Source organism: Saccoglossus kowalevskii, chromosome 9, assembly GCF_978046115.1.
Source record: "Saccoglossus kowalevskii chromosome 9, keSacKowa6.1, whole genome shotgun sequence".
NCBI lineage: Eukaryota > Metazoa > Hemichordata > Enteropneusta > Harrimaniidae > Saccoglossus > Saccoglossus kowalevskii.
The window spans coordinates 9418886-9427570 of record NC_140649.1 but is presented as its reverse complement, the minus strand read 5'-3'; the positions used below and the strand labels follow the sequence as shown (position 1 = coordinate 9427570).

At 34.5% G+C, this 8685-nt stretch overlaps 1 long non-coding RNA gene across 1 annotated transcript; it reads right to left on the bottom strand.

The window, feature by feature from the left end:
• Positions 1-5972: 5972 nt before the first annotated feature.
• On the bottom strand, positions 5973-6942 carry LOC146738297 (uncharacterized). Its single transcript, XR_014930527.1, has 2 exons — positions 6308-6942; positions 5973-6082 (listed from the first exon to the last, which is right to left on the bottom strand). It is a non-coding gene; the product is annotated as an uncharacterized LOC146738297 (long non-coding RNA).
• Positions 6943-8685: the final 1743 nt, after the last annotated feature.

The following is an 8685-nucleotide window of genomic DNA, read 5'->3' as shown; positions in this document are numbered from 1 at the left end:
ATACAAAGTCGGTAAAGTAAGATACAAATTCGGTAAAGTCAGATATAAAGTCGATAAAGTAAGATGTAAAGTCGGTAAAGTAAGATGTAAAGTCGGTAAAGTAAGATGTGAAGTCGGTAAAATAACGTGAAATGTTGGTAAAGTAAGATGTAAAGTCGGTAAAATAAGATGCAAATTCGGTAAAGTACGATGTAAAGTCGGTAAAGTACGATGTAAAGCCGGTAATGTACGATGTAAATTCGGTAAATTACGATGTAAATTCGGTAAAGTAAGGTGTAAAGTCGGTAAAGTACGATGTAAAGTCGGTAAATTACGATGTAAATTCGGTAAAGTAAGGTGTAAAGTCGGTAAAATAAGATGTAAAGTCGGTAATGCAAGATGTAAAGTCGGTAAAGTAAGATGTAACGGCGGTAAAGTAAAATGCAAAGTCGGTAAAGTAAAATGTAAAGTCGGTAAAGTAAGATGTAAAGTCGGTAAAGTACGATGTAAAGTCGGTAAAGTAAGATGTAAAGTCGGTAAAGTAAAATGTAAAGTCGGTAAAGTTAGATGTAAAGTAGGTAAAGTAAGATGTAAAGTCGGTAAAATAAGATGCAAAGTCGGTAAAGTACGATGTAAAGTCGGTAAAGTAAAATGTAAAGTCGGTAAAGTGAGATGTAAAGTCGGTAAATTAAAATGTAAAGTCGGTAAAGTGCGATGTAAAGTAGGTAAAGTAAGATGGAAACTTGGTAAATTGCGATGTAAAGTCGGTAAAGTAAGATGTAAAGTTGGTAAAATAAGATGCAAAGTCGGTAAAGTACGAGGAAAAGTCGGTAAAGTAAGATGCAAAGTCGGTAAAAATAAGATGCAAAGTCGGTAAAGTACGATGTAAAGTCGGTAAAATAAGATGTAAAGACGTAAAGTAAGTTATAAAGTCGATAAAGTAGTATGCAAAATCGGTAAAGTGCGATGTAAAGTCGGTAAAGTACGATGTAAATTCGGTAAAGTAAGATTTAAAGTCGGTAATGCAAGATGTAACGTCGGTAAAGTAAGATGTAACGGCGGTAAAGTAAAATGTAAAGTCGGTAAAATAGGATGTAAAGTCGGTAAAGTAAGATGTAAAGTCGGTAAAGTACGATGTAAAGTCGGTAAAGTAAGTTGTAAAGTCGGTAAAGTAAAATTTAAAGCCGGGAAAATTAGATGTAAAGTAAGTAAAGTAAGATGTAAAGTCGGTAAAATAAGATGCAAAGTCGGTAAAATACGATGTAAAGTCGGTAAAGTAAAATGTAAATACGGTAAAATGAGATGTAAAGTCGGTAAAGTAAGATATAAAGTCGGTAAAGTAAGATGTAAAGTCAGTAATGCAAGATGTAAAGTCGGTAAAGTAAAATGTAAAGCCGGTAAAGTAGGATGCAAAATCAGTAAAGTGCGATGTAATGTCGGTAAATTACCATGTAAATTCGGTAAAGTCGGTATATAAAATGTGGACTCGGTAAAGTAAGATATAAAGTCGGTAAAGTAAGATGTAAAGTCGGTAAAGTAATATGTAAAGTCAGTAAAATAAGATATAAAGTCGGTAAAGTAAGATGTAAAGTCTGTAAAATAAGATGCAAATTCGGTAAAGTACGATATAAAGTCGGTAAAGTAAGATGTAAATTCGGTAAAGTAAGATACAAATTCGGTAAAGTCAGATATAAAGTCGATAAAGTAAGATGTAAAGTCGGTAAAGTAAGATGTAAAGTCGGTAAAGTACGATGTAAAGTCGGTAAAGTAAGATGTAAAGTCGGTAAAGTAAAATGTAAAGTCGGTAAAGTTAGATGTAAAGTAGGTAAAGTAAGATGTAAAGTCGGTAAAATAAGATGCAAAGTCGGTAAAGTACGATGTAAAGTCGGTAAAGTAAAATGTAAAGTCGGTAAAGTGAGATGTAAAGTCGGTAAATTAAAATGTAAAGCCGGTAAAGTAGTATGCAAAATCGGTAAAGTGCGATGTAAAGTCGGTAAAGTACGATGTAAATTCGGTAAAGTAAGATTTAAAGTCGGTAATGCAAGATGTAACGTCGGTAAAGTAAGATGTAACGGCGGTAAAGTAAAATGTAAAGTCGGTAAAATAGGATGTAAAGTCGGTAAAGTAAGATGTAAAGTCGGTAAAGTACGATGTAAAGTCGGTAAAGTAAGTTGTAAAGTCGGTAAAGTAAAATGTAAAGCCGGGAAAATTAGATGTAAAGTAGGTAAAGTAAGATGTAAAGTCGGTAAAATAAGATGCAAAGTCGGTAAAATACGATGTAAAGTCGGTAAAGTAAAATGTAAATACGGTAAAATGAGATGTAAAGTCGGTAAAGTAAGATATAAAGTCGGTAAAGTAAGATGTAAAGTCAGTAATGCAAGATGTAAAGTCGGTAAAGTAAGATGTAAAGTCGGTAAAGTAAAATGTAAAGCCGGTAAAGTAGGATGCAAAATCAGTAAAGTGCGATGTAATGTCGGTAAATTACGATGTAAATTCGGTAAAGTAAGATGTAAAGTCGGTATAGAAAATGTGGACTCGGTAAAGTAAGATATAAAGTCGGTAAAGTAAGATGTAAAGTCGGTAAAGTAATATGTAAAGTCAGTAAAATAAGATATAAAGTCGGTAAAGTAAGATGTAAAGTCTGTAAAATAAGATGCAAATTCGGTAAAGTACGATGTAAAGTCGGTAAAGTAAGATGTAAAGTCGGTAAAGTAAGATACAAATTCGGTAAAGTCAGATATAAAGTCGATAAAGTAAGATGTAAAGTCGGTAAAGTAAGATGTAAAGTCGGTAAAGTAAGATGTAAAGTCGGTAAAGCAAAATGCAAAGCCGGTAAAGTAGGATGCAAAATCGGTAAAGTGCGATGTAAATTCAGTAAAGTAAGATGTAAAGTCTGTATATAAGATGTGGACTTGGTAAAGTAAGATATAAAGTCGGTAAAGTAAGATGTAAAGTCGGCAAAGTAAGATGTAAAGTCGGTAAAGTAAGATATTAAGTCGGTAAAGTAAGATGTAAAGTCGGTAAAATAAGATGCAAAGTCGGTAAAGTACTATGTAAACTCGGTAAAGTAAGATGTCAATTCGGTAAAATAAGATACAAAGTCGGTAAAGTAAGATATAAAGTCGATAAAGTAAGATGTAAAGTCGGTAAAGTAAGATGTAAAGTCGGTAAAGTAAAATGTAAAGTCGGTAAAGTTAGATGTAAAGTAGGTAAAGTAAGATGTAAAGTCGGTAAAATAAGATGCAAAGTCGATAAAGTACGTAAAGTACGATGTAAAGTCGGTAAAGTAAAATGTAAAGTCGGTAAAGTGAGATGTAAAGTCGGTAAATTAAAATGTAAAGCCGGTAAAGTAGTATACAAAATCGGTAAAGTGCGATGTAAAGTCGGTAAAGTACGATGTAAATTCGGTAAAGTAATATTTAAAGTCGGTAATGCAAGATGTAACGTCGGTAAAGTAAGATGTAACGGCGGTAAAGTAAAATGTAAAGTCGGTAAAATAGGATGTAAAGTCGGTAAAGTAAGATGTAAAGTCGGTAAAGTACGATGTAAAGTCGGTAAAGTAAGTTGTAAAGTCGTTAAAGTAAAATGTAAAACCGGGAAAATTAGATGTAAAGTAGGTAAAGTAAGATGTAAAGTCGGTAAAATAAGATGCAAAGTCGGTAAAATACGATGTAAAGTCGGTAAAGTAAAATGTAAATACGGTAAAATGAGATGTAAAGTCGGTAAAGTAAGATGTAAAGTCGGTAAAGTAAGATGTAAAGTCAGTAATGCAAGATGTAAAGTCGGTAAAGTAAGATGTAAAGTAGGTAAAGTAAGATGTAAAGTCAGTAAAATAAGATATAAAGTCGGTAAAGTAAGATGTAAAGTCTGTAAAATAAGATGCAAATTCGGTAAAGTACGATGTAAAGTCGGTAAAGTAAAATGTAAAGTCGGTAAAGTAAGATACAAATTCGGTAAAGTCAGATATAAAGTCGATAAAGTAAGATGTAAAGTCGGTAAAGTAAGATGTAAAGTCGGTAAAGTAAGATGTAAAGTCGGTAAAATAAGATGTAAAGTCGGTAAAGTACGATGTAAAGTTGGTAACATGAGATGTAAAGTCTGTAAAGTAAGATATAAAGTCTGTAAAGTAAAATATAAAGTCGGTAAAGTTAGATGTAAAGTAGGTAAAGTAAGATGTAAAGTCGGTAAAATAAGATGCAAAGTCGGTAAAGTATGATGTGCAATTCACAACACCCTACCATCATACATTTGTGAACTGTTTGCATCTTACAAACCTACCCGCAGTCTTCGCTCCACTAATAATCTTCTCCTGAACGTTCCGAAAATTAATACTAAATCTTACGGTCAACGCGCCATCTGCCATGCTGCACCTGCCTTATGGAATGAACTACCTTTACATATCAAACTATCTGACAATATTGACATTTTTAAGAAGAAACTTAAAACTCATCTTTTTAAACAGACTTTGAAACTCAGTAGTTTTTCTTTGTTGTTGCTATTAATGATTTATTCATGATTTAATATTTTATTTATTTTTTGTCTTGTAAAGCGCCTATGAACATTTATTTTGGATATATGGCGCTATATAAGTGCATACTTATTATTATTATTGATGTAAAGTCGGTAAAGAAAAATGTAAAGTCGGTAAAGTGAGATATAAAGTAGGTAAAGTAAGATGTAAAGTCAGTAATGCAAGATGTAAAGTCGGTAAAGCAAAATGCAAAGCCGGTAAAGTAGGATGCAAAATCGGTAAAGTGCGATGTAAATTCAGTAAAGTAAGATGTAAAGTCTGTATATAAGATGTGGACTCGGTAAAGTAAGATATAAAGTCGGTAAAGTAAGATGTAAAGTCGGCAAAGTAAGATGTAAAGTCGGTAAAGTAAGATATAAAGTCGGTAAAGTAAGATGTAAAGTCGGTAAAATAAGATGCAAAGTCGGTAAAGTACTATGTAAACTCGGTAAAGTAAGATGTCAATTCGGTAAAATAAGATACAAAGTCGGTAAAGTAAGATATAAAGTCGATAAAGTAAGATGTAAAGTCGGTAAAGTAAGATGTAAAGTCGGTAAAGTACGATGTAAAGTTGGTAAAGTACGATGTAAAGTCGGTAAAATAACGTGAAATGTTGGTAAAGTAAGATGTAAAAGTAGTTTAACATGGACTATAGGGACGACCATGAGGGCGCTGTTCATAATCGGATGCGATGACATCATACGAACAGCGCCCTCATGGTCGTCCCTATAGTCCATCTTTAGCATAAATAATGACGTCACAATGGGAATTCGTGCATAAATTAGCATAAATGAGGACCAATGCCGTAAAGGGATCATTTGAATGAGGATGACGTCACAATGGGATATTGTGAATACATTTGCATACATAAAATAGATGTGAATACGAGGTCGTGTCGAGGTCATCGTGACATTTGCATAAATTACTATCAATTTTTTTAATTAATTTTTTTTTGTGAATACGAGGTCGTGTCGAGGTCATCGTGAATACATTTGCATAAATTACCATCAATTTTTTTTAATTATTTTTAATTATTTTTTTAATTGGACAGGCGTGGACGAAAGATTTTCAGAATATATCGTAGAGGGCGCTCACACATACACATACACACACACACACACACACACACGTTAATAAATACACGTCATTTTGAAAACTAATGGAGTTTATTGCACAAAAGAAGTAAACAAGAATGAAATATTGACATGGAGTATATATTTATGACATGGTTGAGTATTTTTTTAACGTCACAAAAAAACATACGATGTGAGTAAGGAAAATAGTTGCGTAGTGTATAAATGTTTAGCGTGATTAAATATTTCTTTGTTAACACCTCGAAAAATACGTAGATACATGTAAATGTGCGGCGTGGTTAAATTTATTTTTAATGCCACAAAAAATACGAGTACATAAACGATTCGATTAAAACACAGAAACGAGAAAAGCCAATAATAGTAAACATTGATCAATAAAAAATAATTCATTCTATATATACATATGTTGTTTATTTTTACATTTCTTACTTCCTTTCAATGAGTCAAGCAGTCTGTACACTTTTTTTTTTATTCCATCACTATAATCAGAATCGCTCATCTGTCGTACAAAAAAGAGAGAGAGAGAGAGGATAATATTAAAAACCGATAGTTATATAAAGAAAGTATAAGTTATGTGTTGAAAATTTAATAGTATGAATTATCCCGTAAAACTGCGGTCATCAATCCGCTAAAATGCAAAGTATGCAAAATCGGTTGATCGACGTACAGTTTGTTTTTCAAAAAATGGCGGACTACGCTACTATGAGTTAAAATGTATAATTACCTGATCGTTTCACAGAATAACTTTTGACATACATAATCATCACACGGAATGAGTTTACGGTGTAACGTAGCGATTTTCGTTTTTCCCCCCGACGAAGAAAATATGTCCTCGCTTCTTGCCAAAGATTCAAAGGCGGTAGACCAAGTTTGACCTTCCGTGAAAAGTTCATCTCATGGACACTACGAGTCATACAGGACGTATTGGCAACACATGGCTTGAAAGTATTTGATGATTGTAGATCCACGTACGAGAAATCTTATAAATTCCATGACATGACTACCGTACGAGTCATAATAGTCTTCGTGGTAAGGGTATTTCAGACAGAAAGTGGCCCAACGCGTTCCACTCGCGAATATCAACGGTGTTTGATATAAGCGATGTGTATCATTCCGAAGCACACTTGTGAATGCCAGTCTGAACTCAATCACAAGATTAAATGTAAGGCGTGTCTAGTCCTAAGTGTTCCCAACGTGAAATAGACCTCCCACGTAGATGATAAACAACAGATGTTGGTATATTTATGTTATCTAAAACATGAACACTCACAAACAGCCTGAGGGATATCGAGTTTCAAGTTGAAAGCGTGAATTTCGACCTGCGTGTATGGGATACTGATAACATGACTCGACATTCTGTTGACCCCGGCACTATCAGTCAATTCACTGACTTAAACCACAGTCACTCTACTAGGACGGTTAGGAAGCGCCGCGTCATTCTATTGTACCCACCCTTGTCTCCATAAACATTGAAACAAGAGAGGTGTTAACGAGTTAAGAAGTCATTAGCATTAAACAGGCGACGGAAAACACGCGATAAATCATGAGACAGTGCGAGAGTTGCGTCATTTTCCCCCACAAAGCATTGCAATACATGGCATTTTGACCTTTCAACGAAGAGCAGTCTCAAATGCGGAAATGAACATGCTTTGTATATACACGTTTTTCGCGAGAAAATCTTGCTGTCTTGTATGGCATTCTGAAATTATAAATAGTTAATAGAATACTATATTAGTGAATTTCCCCCAAAAGTCGCCCCTGTCTCGACTGAATCAAAACATGTTGAACGGGATTTGTATCAGTCGTCAAATAAAGCGAATGGAGGGATATGAAAGCACGACAATCAAAAATCTCTTTTGTCCAATTACCTCCTATGAAAACTATGCAATAAAGCAACACGGCGACCACCTCCATAGACGAAAACATGCAAAACTTCGCCATAAAGTGACTCTAAAAACACACAAAAAATACGAGAATGGACAAAGGAATATTGTAAAGGTTTGCAGACATCAATATTTTTAGCGATAAAATTGTTTCTAAACTGAGTGAGGGGTTTATTTTACGGACCGAAAGACTGTTAGAGATCAAGACAAAGAGACTGTCAACAAAACACCGTTTTTCTCGAGTAAAGCATCTTCAAGATTGCAAAAGAATGCTCATCTGAAAAATACAATATCACTCCTAGTCACAGTTCAGTTGAGATTGTAGTTTGATGTAAAAATAAAGCACAATTTAAAAAAGTTCACGGTCTTCTCGAGGGTCTTCTCGAGCAACATCGAACGCAATAAATAATGGTGAAAAATAGTGCATTCCAATGACAAATACGTCATAGTTTTGAGACCAGCATAGGTTCTCAGAAGCTGCTCGTTCACACCTTTAACCAATAGAGCTTCCTAACCGTCCTAGTAGAGTGACTCCTAGTAGAGTGACTGTGCTTAAATTATTTTTATCAATTAGCCTTTGCTAAAATACTACCGTCATTTTCCACGTCATTAAAAAAAACATGGCCCGCAGCGGAGGGATTTGAAATAAAACACGTTCAATCTCGTAATGACGCGTTCTCCGTGTCAATGTTACGATTATACTCGAAATTGACTACTAGTATTTGGGGGATACAAACTGGGTCAACTTGATTCAGTCAACATGAATCTGACCCAGGCAGTATGATGATTCCAGTCCGTCACCAATTCACTTGTCTGAAAAGGCACACCCCAAGGGTGTATGACGCCTTGTCTCAATTCAGGCCGAATCAAAGACTGTGCACGCCGTCGATCTATATCTGTGATCGATGTAGACGAGAAACATTCCACCACTCTGATCGTTTTTATATCATCGGTAATTCAGTGTACCGCTCGAATGTAATGCATCAATCAATAGTTTAGTTTTGAAGATTTATTTTACAATAACTGGAAAACCGACCGAAATCGCGAAATTTTAGGATTCAATCTTTACTCAGTCAAACATCAAAACTAAGTATTCAGTTCATTCTCTCTTCACTAATAAAATGGCAGTACTCAGCAAACTATCATTCATCGTTTTTTTAAACATCATTTCGAGTATCCACGATTTCGAAATACTAGAAGAGGCAAGAACGAACGTTAC